Source organism: Petaurus breviceps, unplaced genomic scaffold (genome assembly GCF_028583685.1).
Source record: "Petaurus breviceps papuanus isolate PSGF00001 unplaced genomic scaffold, PetGlider_PUasm1.0 184, whole genome shotgun sequence".
Taxonomy (NCBI): Eukaryota; Metazoa; Chordata; class Mammalia; order Diprotodontia; family Petauridae; genus Petaurus; species Petaurus breviceps.
This window is the reverse complement of record NW_027185793.1, coordinates 2,656,338-2,675,583: the sequence shown is the minus strand read 5'-3', so window position 1 is coordinate 2,675,583 and position 19,246 is coordinate 2,656,338. Positions and strand designations below refer to the sequence as shown.

At 37.6% G+C, this 19,246-nt stretch overlaps 1 protein-coding gene and 1 pseudogene across 1 annotated transcript in view; both read left to right on the top strand.

Annotated features, from left to right (window-relative positions):
• The window catches only part of CDC42SE2 (CDC42 small effector 2), a 173,464-nt gene that overhangs the window by 13,090 nt on the left and 141,128 nt on the right, over positions 1-19,246 (top strand). The gene's annotated exons all lie outside the window — the stretch shown is intronic.
• Positions 3,820-5,425, top strand: LOC138161302 (actin, cytoplasmic 1 pseudogene; annotated as a pseudogene).

Sequence of the window (19,246 nt, the reverse complement as noted above, 5' to 3'; positions counted from 1 at the left end):
TTGTCATCGCACAGTGTGGCTGTTACTGTGTCCAATGTTCTGCTTCTGCTCACTTCACTCAGCATCAGTTCATATTAAGTCTTTTCAGGTTTTTCTGAAGTACACCTGCTCATCATTTGTTATAGCACAATAGTGTTCCATTACATTCATATACCAATAATGGGCATCCCCTCAATTTCCAATTGTTAGCCATCACAAAAAGAACTGCTATAAATATTTTTGTGCTTGTGGGTCCTTTTCCCATTTTTATGATCTCTTTGGGATATAGACCTAGAAGTGGTATTGCGGGGCCAAAGGGTATGAACATTTTCATAGCCCTTTGGGCATATTTTCAAATTGTTCTCCAGAATGGTTGGATCAGTTCACAACTCTACCAACAATGCATTAGTGTTCCAATTTTTCCACACCTTCTCCAACATTTATCATTTTCCTGTTTTGTCATGTTAGCCAATCTGATAGATATGAAGTGGTACCTAAGAGTTGTTTTGATTTGCATTTTTCTAATCAATAGTGATTTAGAGCATTTTTTCATATGACTATAAATAGCTTTAATTTCTTCCTCTGAAAACTGCCTGTTCATATCCTTTGACCATTTGTTGATTGGGGGGTGACTTGTATTTTTATAAATTTGACTCAGTTCTCTATATATTTGAGAAATGAGGTCTTTTTCAGAGACACTGGCTATAAAAAACGTTTCCTATGCTTCCCTTCTAATCTTGGTTGCATTGGCTTTATTTGTGCAAAAACTTTTCAATTTAATGTAACCAAAATCATCAATTTTGCATTTCATAATGTTCTCTATCTCTTGTTGGCCATAAATTCTTCCCTTCATAAATCTGACAGGTAAGCTATTCCTTGCTCCTCCTACTTTGTTTATAGTACCAGCCTTTATATCTAAATCATGTACCCATTTTGACTTTATTGTGGTATAGGGTGTAAAGTGTTTTATGCCTAATTGCTGTTATACCATTTTCCAGTGTTTCCTGCAGTATTTGTTAAATAGTGAGTTCTTTTCCCAGAAGCTGGAGTCTTTGGGTTTATCAAACAGTAGATTACTATAGTCACTGACTACTCTGTCTTGTGTACCTAACCTATTCCCCTGATCCACCACTATATCTCTCAGCCAGTACCAGATATTCTTTATTTAAGTAGCAGTTTATAATCACATCTGTATTAAGTCTTTTGTGTCCATAAGTAGGATAGTCCCCAGGTATTTGATATTTTATATATGAGGTATTTATTTGCGAGTTTTCTCTTTCTATCATTGCTTCTTGTGTTTTGTTATTATTATACAGAAATGCTGTTGATTCTCGAGGATGTATTTTGCAGCCTCCAACTTTGCTGAAATTATTTATTTTCTCAATATCAATCAATAAACATTTATTCAGTACCTACTGTGTGTTTAATACATTGTGCTAAGGACTAGAGGTACAAAAAGAGGGAAAAGACAATCTTTGCTATAAAGGAGTTTACAATCTTATGGCAGAGACAACATGCAAACAAATATACAGAAAGCAAGCTATGTACAGGATAAATAAAATAGTGAAAAGTCACTAAAATTAGTAAGGGTTATGAAGGGCTTCCAATAAAAGATGGGATTTTAGTTGGGACTTAAAGGAAACCAGAGAGGTCAGCAGTTGGAACGGAAGAGGGAGAACTTTCCACTTCTGGGGGACACCCAAAGAAAATGTCCAGAGCCCAGTGATGAAGTGGCTCATTTGTGGAAAAGCCAGGAGTCCAGTATCACTGGATCAAAGAATTATATATTGGGAAGTAAAGTGTTAGAAGACTGAAAATGTAGGAGGGAATCAAGTTATGATGGGCTTTGCATGCCAAACACAGCATTTTGTATTTGATTCTGGAGGCAATAGAGAACCACTGGTGTTTATTAAGAGGAGGGGGCAAGGGGAAGGGTAGTGGACAATAATTTGATGGGCAATAGAACTGTGCCTTAGGAAAGTCACTCTAGTGGCTGAATGGAGGATGGATAAGAATGGGGGGAGACTTGAGATTGGCAGATCTACTAGCAGGCTATTATGATAATCCATATTTAAGGCAATGAGAGCCTGCATCATGGGAAGAACATTGTCAGAGGAGAGAAAGGGAGTATTTAAGACATGTTGCAGAAGTGAAACTGAGAGGCCTTAGCCACAGATTGTATATGGGACTGAGTATGGTGGGATGGAGTGGGAAGCCTGGGGGGTATTTGAAAGATAGGAGTCCAGGATGAGTCCTAGGTTGCAAATCTGAGGAAATGGAAGCATTATGTTGCCTCCTACAGTAATAGGGAAGATGAGAGAGGGGGAGGATTTAGGGAGAAAGATAATGAATTTGGTTTTGGTCATATTGAAGTTTAAGATGCCTCCTGGACATCCAATATACAGAGTCTGAAAGGCAGTTGGATATGTGAGATTGGAGGGCAGCACAGAGTTTGGGGCAAGATAGGTAGATTTGAGAATCATTAGCTTATGAGAGCCAAGATGGCAGAATAGGGGAGCATTCTAACCCAGCCCTCCCAATTTTCCCCCTAAAAAACCCTTTAAAATAATGTGTCAAATCAAATTCTAAAGTGTCATAATCAACAAATATCAGGGTAAGACATTTCTCTAGCCCAGGACAACTTAGGAAGTCAGAAGGAGAGGTCTGTGGCACTGGGGTGAGGCCTGGCCTAAAGAACAGCATGATGTGACACTTGCTATGGACCTGGAAGGCAGTTCAATGTCAGCATCAGCAGCAACTGTTCTGGGAGTACTCACTGCCCAGACATTGTAAGGAGATTCAACATCTGATCAGAAAGAGACTACAGGGGACCCCTGTACTAGCACACAGGGGCAGAGAACTGGGCATAATTTGGCAACTCTGTTGTCTATAACCCATTTCTGGGTTGTAGTTCTGGGACAGAAAGGAGCACTTACAGTCAGTGGTAAGGAACCATGGGTCCTAGTTTGGGGTAACAGTTCCATGGAAGAGAGGAATTGTGGTTACAAGAAAGCAGGGATCCTGCCTGGCTAAAGACCAGAGTACAGACCAGGAAAGCAGTGACTGTACCTCTCTGTGAATCACAGTACCTTGGAAACACTCTCCCTATAGAAAACAGAAGCAAAACATTTATTCAGACACCAGAAGGCCAAATCACAACATCAGAAAATTGAATTTATCATAGCAATGAAGAAATCTATACATAATAACACTGCAGAGAGCAATACCATCCCAGAGCCTTTCCACAAACAAACATTCACAAGCCTGATTGTCTCCCTGCCTGTGTCCTCTCTTCCCCCTTCGTACTAACTACTCTGACTGATTTCCTACTCCACCCCTTCCTGCTCCACCTGTTCAGCAAACTCCTCCAACCATAGGCTCCATGTGATTCCATTTGGCCTATTAAGGAGCAAGGAAGATCTTCAAATTCCATTAGGACTGTTAAGGGGCAGAGAAGATCTTCAAATTACCATTACCATTGTACTCATAGAAAAGCAGGGTCCAAAACCCTAAAGCTTGGGATAGTGACCCCCTTCCAGGATGATCAGAGCCCAATTCTAATAAAATTTCAAAGTCAAGAAATAGGCTGGAAAAACAAGCAAAACAACAACAATAACAAAAGCTTGACCATAAAAAGCAAGGCCTCAAAGGAAAATGAAGATTGGACACAAAGCCAACGAGAATTCCTAGAAGAGCTAAAGAAAGCTGTTGCTTTTTTTAAAGAGCAAAATAATTTTTAAAAATCAAGTAAGAGAAGTAGAGGAAAAATTGGGGAAAGAAATGAGAGCAATGCAAGAAAATTATGAAAAGAGCTGTGAGCTCTTCCACCCAGCATGCACTTGCCAACCCCTTGCCTCCAGGTGCGGCACCACCTCCTCTCTCCTCTTAAAGGTTTAAACTTGCCACTTCAAAGTTGGCCATGGATGATGATATTGCTGCTCTCGTTGTTGACAGTGGCTCTGGAATGTGCAAAGCTGGCTTTGCAGGAGACGATGCCCCTCAGGCTGTCTTCCCTTCCATTGTTGGGCGCCCCAGACATCAGGGTGTGATGGTGGTATGGGCCAGAAAGACAGTTATGTGGGGGATGAGGCCCAGAACAAGAGAGGTATTCTGACCCTGAAGTACCCCATTGAACATGGTATTGTCACCAACTGGGATGACATGGAGAAGATCTGGCATCATACTTTCTACAACGAGCTCCGTGTGGCCCCTGAAGAGCACCCTGTGCTGCTCACAGAAGCCCCTCTGAACCACAAAGCTAACAGAGAAGAGATGACTCAGATTATGTTTGAGACCTTCAATACCCCAGCCATGTACGTTGCCATCCAGGCTGTGCTGTCCCTGTATGCCTCTGGTCGTACCACTGGTATTGTGATGAACTCCGGTGATGGTGTGACCCACACTGTGCCCATCTATGAAGATTATGCCCTTCCCCACGCCATCCTCCATCTGGATCTGGCTGGCCATGATCTGATGGACTACCTCATGAAGATCCTGACCGAGAGAGGGTACAGTTTCACCACCACAGCTGAGAGGGAAATTGTGCATGACATCAAAGGAGAAGCTGTGTTATGTCGCCCTAGACTTTGAGCAGGAGATGGCCACTGCTGCATCCAGCTCCTCTCTGGAAAAGAGCTATGAGCTCCCTGATGGTCAGGTTATCATCATTGGCAACAAGAGTTTCCGGTGCCCAGAAGCTCTCTTCCAACCGTCTTTCTTAGGTATGGAATCCTGTGGAATCCACGAAACTACCTTCAACTCAATCATGAAGTGTGATGTTGACATCTATGCCAACACCATGTTGTCAGATGGTACTACCATGTACCCAGGCATTAATGACAGGATGCAGAAGGAGATTACAGCCCTAGCTCCCAGCACAATGAAAATCAAGATCATTGCCCCGCCTGAGCGCAAATACTCTGTCTGGATTGGAGGCTCCATTCTGGCGTCTCTCTCCACCTTCCAGCAGATGTGGATCAGCAAGCCGGAGTATGATGAATCTGAGCCCTCCATTGTCCACCGCAAATGCTTCTAAATGGACTGTTTGTGTTGTTTTTTTATTTTTTTTTTGTCAAAGGGTGTGACATGATGATGACATGATAATTGCCCCCCAAAAGAGATGAGATTGGCATGGCTTTATTTGTTTTTGTGTTTGTTTGTTTTTTTTGGCGCTTGACTCAGGGTTTAAAAACTGGAACGGTGAAGGTGATGAGCAGTCTAGGTATGTTGGAGGGCAAACATCCCCAAAGTTCTCCAGGGCGTCTTCAGGACTCTGTACATTTTTTTTAATAGTCATTACAAATACCGTCTAATGCATTGTGACAGTTCCAGGCCTCTGTGAAGGCTGTAGAGGAGAGATGTAACAGATCCCGAGGGGGAGGGAGAAGGTACTAGTATGGCTTTAAGTGTAAATTATGTAATCCTTAAAAAAACTTTTTGTATCTTCTGCCTTAATACTTATTCCTTTTTTTTTTGTCAGCCATATGGAATGGCTCCCTAAATTCCCTCCCTGCCCCCAACATAGATGTGAATGAGGACTTTTCTAGTTTCCCTGAGAGTTTTGAGATTGGTGCCAGTACTTGGGGGAGGGGAGGAGCTTTACCTGTACACTGACTTAAGACCAGTTCAAATAAAAGTGCACAAGTTAAAGAAAAAAAAAAAGAAAATTATGAAAAGAGAACAGCTTGGTAAAAGAGGCACAAAAATACTGAAGAAAATAATTCCTTTAAAAATAGAATTGGTCATATCATAAAAGAAGTACAAAACCTCACTAAAAATAATTCCTTAAAAATTAGTATCAGGCAAGTGGGAGTTAATGAGTCCATAAGACATAAGCAATAAAAAAGTCAAAATAATTAAAAATAGAAGAAAATGTGAAATAACTTGTCTGGAAAACACCTAATCTGGAAAACAGACTGAGAAGAGATAATTTGAGAATTATTGGGCTACCTAAATGTCATGACCAAAAAAGGGGTCTAGACATCATAGTTCATATTTCAAGAAATTATAAAGGAAACTACCTAGGTAACTTAGAAACAGAGGGCAAAATAGAAATTGAAAGAATCCACCAATCAGCTCCTGAAAGAGATCCAAAAATTAAAAACTCCCAGAAATATCATAGCCAAATTCCAGAGCTCACAGATCAAGGAGAAAGTTCTGCAAGCAGTCAGAAAGAAATAATTCATTTATCATGGAGCCACAGTCAGGATCGCACAAGATTTAGTAGTTTCCACCTTAAAGGAGCAGAAGGCTTGGAATATAATATTTCAGAAGGAAGAAACTAGGATTATAACCAAGAATAGCCCACCCAGCAAAACTGAAATAAATCCTGCAAGCAGAAAAATGAAATAGAGGGCTTCCAAGAATTCCTGATGAAAAGACCAGGTTTAAAAAGAAACTTTAACATTCAAACATAAGACTCAAGAGAGGCATAAAAACATAAAAATGAATGAGAATCCAGGCTCAGATACTTAGCACCACACCCAGAAATAACTGGCCATGCAACCTTGAGCAAGTTACTTAACCCCAATTGCTTTAAAAAAAAAAAAAAAGCTATGTTTCCCAGCCAGAAAAAAAAAGAGGACAAATGAGAGGACTAGGAAAGGAGATAACTTTTGCAACCATGAATATGGGAAGAACTTGAGTGAAAAAGGCATAGAAAAGATTAAAGACAGAAAATGAGCAGTTTTGATTATATAAAAATTTAAAACTCCACAAACAAAATCAATACATCTAAAATTAGAAGGAAAACAATTAAGTTGAAGAAAATTATTCGCAGTCATTTTCATTGACAAAGGCAAGAAACCTTTTTCTATTACCCTTCAGACTAACTCCTTCCCTCTATGATCATCTCCAATTTATCCTGTATAGACTGTATATATGTTTCCTCCCCATTAATTGTATGAGAACAGGAACTGTTTTTTTTATTTTTCATTATTTAAATCTCCATGGCTTAGCACAGTTCCTGGCACATATGTAATAAATTCTTATTGATAGTTAACATGGAAATATGTTTTGCATGATTTCACATATCATATTGCTTGCTTTCTCAAAGGGTGGGGGAGGGGTTGGAGGAAGAAAATTTGGAACTCAAATTTTTTTAACATAATTTGGAAATATTTAACAAAATAAAAGATATGAAAATTAAAAAAATAAAATAAATGCATGTTGACTATCTAAACATCAGAACTATGATTTCATTAAAGTGGGAGCTTCCAGACTGGAAAGGTGGGGAGAGGAGGGTTATGAAAGGCTCTGAACACCAGGCAGAGGACTTTGTATTTGGTCCTGGAGGTGAGACAGCCACTGGAGTTTACTGAGTAGGGGTGATATTGCCAGACTTTTGCTTTAGGCAAATCGCTTTGGTGGTTGAATTCAGGATGGATTGGAGTAGGGAGGGATTTGAAGTGAGCAGACCCACCAAGAGACTATGTAGAAGTCAGACATGAGGTGCTCATGGTCTACACCAAGGGGGTGGTAGTATTAAAAGAGAAGAGGGGGTGTACTTAAGAGATGTTGCAAAGGTGAAATCAACAGGCTTTGGCAATAAGTTGGATATGGGGGTGAGAGATAGTAAGGAGCCAAGGATGATGTCTAGTTTATAAGCAAGGGGGACTGTGAGGATGGTGATGCCATGGACAAAAACAGGGGAATTTGGAAAGGGGGAAAGTGTAATGAGTTTAGTTTTGTACATGTTGAGATTAAGATTGTTGGGGTTTAGAATCTGCACACCCTGGGAAGCCAAAAACTGTTGGGGTTTCATGATGTGCTATGGTGGAACTATCTGAAAGAATTCAGAGTCAGCCCACCTCTAATCCAAGTTTAGGCATTAATTGAGATTGATGCTCCTCATGAAGCAGACTAAGTTCCAAGAGGAACCAGGACCTTCAGAGAAAGCACAATGGATTTTTATAGGTTAAAGATGCAATTACATAACAGAAACTATGAATATTAAAAAGGCAGGATGGGTTTGTTAAGGGATTAGGTAATAGGGAAGGGGTCCCAGCTACAGTGGAACTGTGCATGCGATTACCCACAAAGCATACAGAAAAGAACATTGTGGCGGTATGTATGTATGATAATAATATTATAAACCTCTCTACTTTTTAAGTTCACTCTAGTTGAGTTCTTTTTTATTCCTGCACAGGTGCCTACTTAGGGAAAGTTCCTTCTATTGTTTTGGGGTCCACATCCTGCTTGGCCATCCTGGTGGGGCTACTTTCTGATTGGCTGAGTATCATGGTCTTGTGTGAGACTAGATGGATATGGTTGTAGTTGAGTGCATGGACACACCTGCAGTTTCTATGGGAAATATGATCTGGAGGCAGTGGCTAGCTAGAAGTAGTGGCTGGGATCCCATCACATGGCATGGACACACCTGTTGTTCTAATGAGTAGTAAGGATATATGAAGAAGTTAGGATATTGAATGGGGGGGAGGGGAATGTGAATGGTTAGGTAGGGGCAGTACGCCTGCTGTTCAGTGGGGCCTATAAGGAAGTTAGAATATTGGGGCTGGGGGCAGCTATCCATCAAGATATCTAGTGGACATCAAGTTCAAGATTTCTAAAAGGCAATTGTAGACCTGAGACTGAAAGTTAGCAGAGATGTTAGGACTGGTTATTAGATTTAAGAATCATCAGTATAGAAATCACAATTGAATCCATGGGAGCTTATGGGATCACCAAGCAACATAGTATAGAGGGAGGATAGAAGAAGGCTGAGGACAGAGTCCTGTGGGACACCTCTGGTTAGTTGGCTTGACCTGGATAAGAATTATGCAAAGGAGACTAAGAAAGAGCTGTCAGATAGTAGGAGAACCAGGAGAGCGTGGTACCTTGAAAACTTAGCACAAAGTGGAAAGCCCATGGTCAGATTTCATCTTACCTCTCCTTTTTTGGAGGCTAGTAGTCAGGAGAATGCAGCAAGAGGTGGTCACAATTTGTGAACAGTAGTTCAGAAGAGATTCAAGCTGAATCATGTGAACCAAGCACAACCATTAAAAAAAAAAAAAAGCTTCAAATGATTTAATAGTGTCAACTGACCTACTAGTGCTTTGTTTCATTCCAACCTAAACTAATAGGGTACTGCTTGAGACAGTCCCACCTCTAACAGAAATACAAAATTTTGGATGTGGTCATTGTCTGGATTTGTTTTGTTTGACTATCCTTATTTGCTACAAGGGAAGTTTTTTATTCTTTTTAATTTGGGTGGGGGGGGGGTTAGGAAGGGAGTGACCTAGCAGGGGAAAGTGGGTGAATGATAATTATGTGTGAAACGAAAGTGGGATGAGAGAATCAGTTTCGTTAAAATATTTTTTAAAAGCACAAATTCACAACAGAAAACCAAAGGAGATTTGGAGGGAGATGAGCAGAATAGCAGAATTTATTATATGTAAAAGGGCAAAGAGTTTGTAATGGAGATTGTTGCTTTCATACATAATGCTCTTTTTCTGCTCTTTGTATAGAGAAATATTCATATTAATTGGCTTGTCAAGTAATAAATCACAAAAAAATTATTAAAAAGAACTATAGGAAAGATTAACAAATTGTGCATGTATAAAATCAACAAATAAAGAAACCCAATTGAACTCAAAAGTGGAAATTCTGAAAATCAAAGAACAAGTAAACAACATTGAAAACAAAACAAAAAAAACCTTGAACGGACAAAACTGGATTTGATTATTTTTTTCTTAAACTAACTAATAAAAAATTGACAAATTGCTTGTTGTTTATTCTTTGTTCTTGTAAAGGACCTTGACATGATGAGAATGATGTCTTGACTTGCTCATGAATTGAATATGACCTGGGTAGAACTGCACAAAATCTTCAGCCTCACTTCTGCAGTCATTGAAGTCCAGTGGCAAGATAAAGATCAAGATGACTGGTGATGGCCCAGGATTCAGTGGATAATCTTGGTCTACCTAAATTAGGGTTTTTTTTTCCCCAGGTCTAAGTTTTTCTGAAGCTATGCCCATTCAGTGTCTAAGGGCTAGTTAAGACTTGAGACAAAAGGTGGCCTGATTTACCATAGTATAGATATAAATCTGGGAACGGGAGATTTTCAAAGTTTCTGGCCAGAACAGAAAACAACTGCAATTTACACTCATTCTAAGCCATTAAAACCTAAATAATAAGCTATCAGGGACGGCCAGGTGGCGCAGTGAGTAAGAGCACCGGCCCCAGAGTCGGGATGACCTGGGATTGAATCTGGCCTCTGATACTTAGCACCACACCCAGAAATAACTGGCCATGTAACCTTGAGCAAGTTGCTTAACCCCAATTGCTTAAAATAATAATAATAAGCTATCATAGAGGCTTGGGTTGATGCTATTATTGGCCATTCAGTGAAGGCCAGGGTGATAGCTCCATTTAAACCAAAATGGGCTTTTTAAAGCTTGTCTTTTCAGAACTGTATTTCAATAAATCAAAAATGAAAAGCACAGAGGACAATAAAAAATTGTCCCAGCTTTTTTTGTGGGAAAAAACTAATAAAAATAAATTATTCTTCATTTTTTATTTAAACTGCGTGCTAATAGGATTTAAAAGGGAGGAAAATTAAATTGTCAAGATCAAATGTGAAAAAAGTGAATTCAAAACAATAAGGAAGAAATAAAGGAAATCATTGGAAATTATTTTGCCCAATTATATGCCTACAAAACTGATAACTTAGATCTTTCTTTTGTTGCTTTTTTGTTTTTTGTTTTATTTTGGAGAGAGGAAGGCAAGGCAATTGGGGTAGCCCAAGGTCAAACAGCTAGTAAGTATCAAGTGTCTGAGGTCAAATTTGAACTCAGGTCCTCCTGACTCCAGGGCCATTGCTCTATTCACTGCACCACCTCACTGCCCCAATAACTTAGATTAAATGTATACATGTAGTAGCTAGATGGTATGGTGGATACAACGCTGGGCTTGGGATCAGGAAGACTCATATTTATGAGTTCAGATACGGCTTCAGACACTTTCTAGCTGTGTGACCCTGGGTAAGTCACTTAACCCTGTTTGCATCAGTTCCTCATCTGTAAAATGAGCTAGATAAGGAAATAACAAACCCCTCCAGTATCTTTGCCAAGAAAACCCCAAATGGGATCAAGAAGAGTTGGACACAACTGAATTAACTCAACAACAACAAGCAAAAACACATGTTTACAGAGGGTTACAGTCATGGGTCTCAGTGCCAGAGAGAGAAGAAACACAAGCATACTTGAGCTTATGGCCACAGTGGATTGGGGAACCTGGTCACAGTTCCAGAGTAGAGTGCTTGTAGTCATTCACAGAGCAGTGCACAATATAGGAGGGTAGTAAACACAACTCTCCTTAGATCCTACCATCTTGGAAGAAATGAGAACTTACAGGTCCCCAGAATTACCTTTGAAAACAGCTGCACAAGAAAACCTGAAACTCGGGCCAGTTCTCCCTCCACTTCAGAAGCAGAGCCACACTTTAACAGAGAGCCCAATAATGTGCTGTTTACAAGAAATACATTTAAAAATTAGAGCTACACATAGAGTAAAAATAAACAGTTTGGAGTAGAATTTATTATGCTTCAACTGATGGAGAAAAAAAAAGTGGTGGTAGTAATCATGGTCTTAGGCAAAGTTAAAACCAAAACAGACTTAATTAAAAGAGATGATACAGGAGAACTACATTATGATAAAAGATACCATAGATAATGAAGTAATATCAGTATTAAAAATATATACACCAAATGCCATAGCATCCAAATTTTAAAGGAAAAGTTAGATGAATTACAGATGGAAATAGATAGCAAAACTATACTAGTGGGGTGTAAAGCCATGCACAAGCAGCTTTCCAGAAGAATGCTGTTGTGAACAGCTTTCAAGGTTCTGGTTACATAGTATAGTGACCACTCTATTCAATAACAAATCAGAATAAAACATTCACAGAAAATCAAGATATAGTATTCACAATATTATAACTTATCACAGAAAATCAAAATACAGCATTCACAACAACTTAATCACTAAAATGGCCACATAGTTTTCACCACAGTGGTCACATAGTTTTGAACAAAGTAGTCATTTAGTCAATAAATCACTTAGTAACTCAATCACTCAATCAACTCACTCATTCAATCATCCTTAAGAAGGCAAGCATCCTTACGGGTCACAAAATACAAAAGTCAAAGTTCTCCACTCATGGGGCATACTAGGTTACAAATCAGTCACTATTCAGTCATCAGTCAATAATCAATCATCAGAAAATACATGGGCCATCCACCCCTTGGTCACAAGTAAATCACAATCTTCTCAGTTAGTATACAGTATCCAGGTAAAGTCTTCTTTCAGCTTTACTTGGGGTAGGCTTTCAGATTCCCTGGATCCCCTTCTATGGTCCTATCTGCTATGTATGCACCAAACTGTCACCTGGATTCAAAGGCAGACAGCTCCCAGTTTCTTGTCCAACTCTCTGTGCAGTTTCTGTTCTACGCTGAAGCTCACAGTGTCCAGTCCACCTTATATCCTTCACAGTCTCTGTTCCCAGGAAGTCAAGGCTAAACAAAGCCACACACAGACATGCTTCCTCAGTCTTCTGCAGCTCCAGCTGGCCCTTGGAAATCCTCAGTGGCTCCTCAGCAGCTCCAGAAGTCTTCTGCCCTCAGTAGTCTTCAGCAGCATAAGCTCCATTCAAAAAATCAAAATCACTTCATCTAGCCTCTGGATTCAGCCTTGGCTTGCTCCAAGAAATTCTGATTTCCCAGCTAGTGTTTTTTCTTATATACAATATTGTTTCTACCTGTTTAGCCCCTTCCTGTTACGTCAGCAACAGGGGTTCCTTGTTTAGTCCTTCCTGTTACATCAGCAACAGAGATTCAGACCTTCTGTTTCTTTAACAGAGGCCTAATTTGAAACTAGGTGCTAAGTACCTCTCAGCTTAGCAATACAAAAGGAACTTCAAATTTCATTACTATTACATGAGGGACATCAAACTTCCCCTTTCTGCACTTGATAAATCTAATAAAAAATAAGAAAACATCAAGGAGATGAAAAGAATCTTAGATAAACTAGATATGATAGATATCTGGAGAGAACTGAAAGGGAATATAAAGGAATATACCTTTTTCTCACCATCATACCTTTACAAAAATTGGATCTACATTAGGCATTCATAGTTACGATGAGATTAGCTGAAGCCTTTCTGGAGATGATGAGATTCAAAAGACTAGTCAATGAGATATTGAGATTAGAATAGATTGGTCAGTGTGATAATGAGATTCAAATATAGGCTGGTTAATGAAATACTGAAACTAACTGGGGCCCCTCTGCCCCAGACAAATGGACTGAACAGTGGAATAATGATGTGCCTAGATATGAGTAAAACTCAAAGCCACTGCCCCCTAGCCTAGGGTCCCTGGTTACCTCATGTTCCTGTCCCTGATTACCATAATTTTCTGTCCCTGATTACCTCATGGGTATCTCTGTTAAGGAGCCATCTCCCTGAAGCAGCCATCTTCCTTAGTTCCCTCCCCACCCAAGGAGGCTGCCTCCCTTAAGGGGTTGTGATCTCCCTTAAAGAGGAGTCTGCTTGGTGTGTTATCCTCAAATAAATGCCTTTACTTAACTTGAAGACAGCCTGAGTAAATTCTTTGGAGATAACCCCACCACATACATACCTTGCACATCATCATTTGCACCCTGAACCTCAACAGTTAAATGCAAAAAAGCGAAAAATTAAATGCATTCTGTTCAGATCATAATGCAACAAAAATAAGAGGTGACCAGAAAAATATAGATTAAAAAATTAGTTGGACACTAAATGACCTAATCTTAAAGAATAAGTGGGTTAAAGAACAAGTCATAGAAATAATAAATAATTTTATTAAAGCAAGTGATAATAATGAAACAGCATCAAAACCTATGGGGTGCAGCAAAAGCAATAATCAGAAGAAAATTTATATTTCTAAATGCTTACATCAACAAAACAGAGAAAGATCAGACCAATGAATTGGATATGCAATAAAAAAAAAAACTAGAATAGTTTTATAGAACAAATGAAATAGAACAAATGAAAAATCCTCCATTAAACACCAAATTGGAAATCCTAAAAATTAAAAGTATGAGTAATAAAACTGAATGTAAGAAAATTATTGAATTAATAAATAAAACTAGAAGTTGATTTTATGAAAAAAACCAATTATATAGATAAGCCATTGGTAAATATGAGAGAGAACCAAATTATTAGTATAAAAAATGAAAAAGGTGAACATATATCACTGATGAAGATGAAATCAAAGCAATTATTAAGAATTATTTTGTCTAATTATATGCCAATTTAACAATTTAAGTGAAATAAAAGAATGTTTACAAGAATATAAACTTTCTAGATTAACAAAAAAGAAATAGAATATCTAAATAAACCTATTTAAAAAAAAAATTGAACAGGCTGTAGATGAGCCTGAGGGGGGAAAAATTAAGACCAGATGGATTTACAAGTGAATTCTACCAAAAATAAACTAATTATAATATTAAATGAGTTATTTGGAATAATAGGCAAAGAAGAAGTCCTATCAAACTCCTTTTATAAAAAAAAAGAAAGAAAGAAATTTGGTGCTGGTACCTAAACCTGGAAGAGGAAAAACAGAGAAAGAAAATCATAGACCAATTTCATTAATGAATATGGACGCAAAAAATTTAAATAAAGTACTAGCCAGGACTACAACAATGTATCACAAAGATTATATGCGGTGACCAAGTGGGGTTTATACCAGGAATGCAGGGATTGTTTAACATAAGGTAAACTAATAAACAAATATAATTGATTATATCAATGAAAAAGTAATAAAAAGTCATATAATTAATTCAATAAGTGCCAAAAAAAAGTTTTTGACAAAAGATAATACTCATTCCTATTAGAAACACTCAAAAGCATTGGTTTAAATGAATTTTTCCTTAAAACGATAAGAAGCACCTACCTAAAACCATCAGCAAGCATTTTTTTTTTGTAATGGGGATAAGCTAGAAGCCTTCCCAGTAAGATCAAGAGTGAAACAAGGATGCCTATTATCACCAGTGTTATTTAGTATTGTACTAGATGCCAGCAATAGCAATAAGAGAAGAAAAAGAAATCGAAGGAACCAGAATAGGCAATGAGGTAATAAAACTATGTCTTTTAGTAGACAGCATGATGATATATTTGGAAAGTTCTAGAGATTAAACTAAAAAGTTAGTTCAAACAATTTCAGCAAAGTAGCAGAATGTAAAATAAACCCATATAAATCATCAGCATTTCTGTCACCAACAAAACCCTTTGAGAAGAAATAGTAAGAGATACCCCATTTAAAATAACAGTATACTGTACAAACTATCTAGGAGTACATCTGCCTAGACAAACATAGGAGCTACATGAACATAATTATCCTACAAATAAAGTCAGGTTCAAATAATTTTAGAAATATTAATTATTCATTGGTGGGCAGAGACAATATAATTAAAATGGCAATTATACCTAATCTACTATTCAGTTTCATCCCAATTAAATTACCAAAAATGTTTTATTCAGCTAGAAAAAAATCAAAATAAAATTTATTTGGAGGAATAAAGGAATTCATTTTAAAAAGTGTAAAGGAAGAGGTCTAGCAGCACCAGATCTTAAACTATATTATAATGCAGGAATTATAAAACTATTTAGTACTGGCTAAGAAATAGAAATTTAGATCAGTAGATTAAGTTTTTGGAATAAGGATATACTATTTGGTAAAAATTGTTGGGAAAACTGGAAAGCAATCTGGGAGAAACTGGTACATACCGTGTTTCCCCGATAATAAGACCTATCCTGAAAATAAGCCCTCCCCTTACTGTGTAAGATTCCTCTAAAATAAGCCCTCCCCCGAAAATAAGCCCTATTGAGATTGCTACTGTAGTGAAGGTGATCCCCTGCGCTACACGCTACATTACGGTACCCTCTGTATGCACCGTCCGTCCCCCCCTCCCCTCCACCCTGTGAAATGCATGCCGCGCTCCGAGCTGCATCCAATCAGAGCTGCAGCAGTGAGTGCGTCATCCTGTTCTTCCCCAGTGATTTGCTTATTGAATAAAGGTACATTTTTTTGTTCACATTTACCTGTTTATTAAAATTGCTGTCAATGTTCATTAAAATAAGCCCTCCCCTGAAAATAAGCCCTCTGGTATTTTTCTGTCCAAAAAATTTAATAAGACAGTGTCTTATTATCGGGGAAACATGGTACCAATATTTACACTATTTACCAAGATAAGGTCAAAATGGATCCATTACCTATATATAAAGGGAGATATTATAAGAAAACTAGAAGAACACAGATTATTTATCAAACTTATTGATAGAAGATTATTTATAAATACATAAGAAACAAGCATTGTGAGAGATGCAAAATGGATCATTTTGATGATACTAAACCAAAAAAGTTTTGTACAAATAAAACCAATGTAGCCAAGATTAGAAGGAAAGCAGAAAATTGGGGGTCAGGAGTGTATGGAATTTATAGCCAGTTTCTCAGATAAAGCTTCAGAGTTCAAATATATGGAAAACTTTGTCACACTCATAGGAATATAAGTCGTTCTCCAACTGATGAATGGTCAAAGGATATATGAACAGGTAGTTTTTAAATGAAGAAATCAAAGCCATATACAGTCTTATGAAAAATGCTCTAAATTATTAATTAGAAAAATGCAAATTAAAACAACTTTGAGATATCTTACCTATCACATTGACTAAAATGATAGAAGGGGAAAATGACAAATGTTGGAAGGGATGTGGAAAAATTTGCACATTTATACACTCATGGTGGAACTGTGAACTGATCTATCCATTTTGAAGAGCAATCTGGAATTACTCTCTGGAATTCACTGGAATTACTAAACTCTGTATACCCTTTGACCAAGGTCTGTTTCCCAAGGTGGTCTGGGATGAGGGGAAAGAAACTATATATTCTAAAATGTTTATAGCAGCTTTTTTCATGGTAGCAAAGAACTGGAAATTTAGGGGATGTCCATCAGTTGGGAAATGGCTAAATAAGTTGTATGTGATTGTGATAGAATACTACTACTGTGCTGTAAGAGATGATGAGCTGGTTGATTTTAGAAAAATATGAAAAGATTTGTAGGAAATAATGAAAAGTGAAGTGAGCCAAACCAAGAGAACACTGAATCCAGTAACAGCAATATTGTTCAAAGAATAATTTTGAACAACCAAGTTATTCTGAGTACTATAAATACTCAAATGAACTATAAAGGACCTATGAAGGAATATACTGTTCACTTCCAGAGAAAGAACTAATAAATAGAAATACTTATAGTATGGTTTTACACATATTTGTAAATGTGTGTCAAGTGGTGACCTTCTCTAGTGCAAGGTACGGAGGGAGGAAGACAATTTGGAACTTACAATGTAATAATAAATAAATAAAATTTAAATTTTTTAAAAAAGCACTAAAAAAAGAATGTTAGCTATAGCAATGAGAAAAGAAATTGAAGGAATTAGAAAAGGCAATGAGGAAACAGAATTACCACTCTGCAGATAATGTGATGGTTAACTTGGAACAGGCCTGTGTACCACATATGGCCTGTGGGCCACTTGTGGCCCTCCAAAGGATTCTGGGTGGCCCATGATAAATGTAGAGAATGTTAAAGATAGTAAAGATGTAAGGAGTGCTATGTCTGTGCCCAGCTTAAGCTGCCTTCCACTAGTCATTTTGCCCATTATGTAACTTGGTAGGTGGGTTGCCTCTATGCAGTCTCTCCTGTTTGTCATGTGACCCATGGCAACTCATTGTCAGTCTGGCCCTAGTCTGAGAGGGGCAAGAGTCGTATCTTTTCTATGTGTTTTCAGTTGTTACTAGTGTTGAACAGGGACAAAGTGCAGCCATGCACCAATGTAGCTGACACCCACTATGCGACTACTGGCAACAACGTGAGGGCTTCTTTCCCTCCCCTGCTGCAAGGTTGCCCTCCAAGTTACATGAGAGTCTGGAGCTCTCTCCAAGGTCAGACACTCAGTTCAGGATTTCTTTATATGTGAGCAGTTGCTGTGGAGGTTTTTTGGTTCTAATATTAAAGTTTGGGGAGTGACTTTGTAAAATAGATGTAAAAAAGAAAGGGGAGATCGAATCAGAACCTAGGGTGTTTAATCCAGAATGGACAAATAGATACTTGTTTACATACACAAGAGACAAAATATTGTGCCTTGTTTGCTGAGAATTAATAACCATTCTGAAGGAATACAATCTTCATCGCCATTTCAAATTAAAACATCCTGACTTAAGCAAATTGGACACCAATGAAAAACAAATTAAACTGTCCAAATTGTTGAAAAATCTCAGTGAGGAACAATGGTTTTTCAAGAAAGTAAACTCAGAAAATTTCTAAAGAAATTGCTGCTACTTTTACTGGAGGTGATTTCATACATAAGTGTTGATTGCAGTTTCTGGATTATGTCCTGCTTAGCAAAGTAATTTTTTTTTCAACATTAATATAATTTTATGGTAAATAAAAATCTTAAGTTATAAATGTAACTAACTGGTATTAATTGAAATTTCTCTTTTCAAAAATATGGTTTATTTGCAAAATATTATACCTTTATTTATTATACCTGATTATACCTTTATTTGGAAAGTGGGCCACTAGAAACCCATCTGTGGCCTGAAGAAGTTTAGCCTATTTTAATTTTGGCCTCTACCTACTGCCAAGTTGTGCAGGTCTAACTTAGAGAATTTTAGAGAATCAACAAAAACTAGATTAAATAATGAACAACTTTAGTTCAGTTGGAATATATAAAGTAAACCCACATAAATCGTTAGCATTTCTAAATACTGCCAACAAAGTCCAGCAGCAAGAGATAAAGAAATTCCTTTTAAATAACCATAGACAATATAAAATACCATGGGAGTCTACCTGCCAGGACAAACTATATGAACTATATGAACACAATTACAAAACACTTTTTCACACAAATAAAGTCAGCTCTAAACAACTGGAAAATATTAATTCTTTATGGGTAGATTGAGGCAATATAATAAAAATGACAGTTCTACCTAAATTACTCTACGCAGTACCATATCAATCCAACTACCAAAAAATATTTTATAGACCTAGAAAAAATATAACAAAATTCATCTTTAGGAAGAAGAGGTCAAGAACATCAAGGGAATCGATTAAAAAAAATAGACAAAGGATGGTAGCCTTCCTGAACCAGATCTCAAACCAAATTATAAAGCAGTTATCTTCAAAACCTGGTACTGACTAAGAAATAGAGTGATGGATCAATGGAATAGATTAAG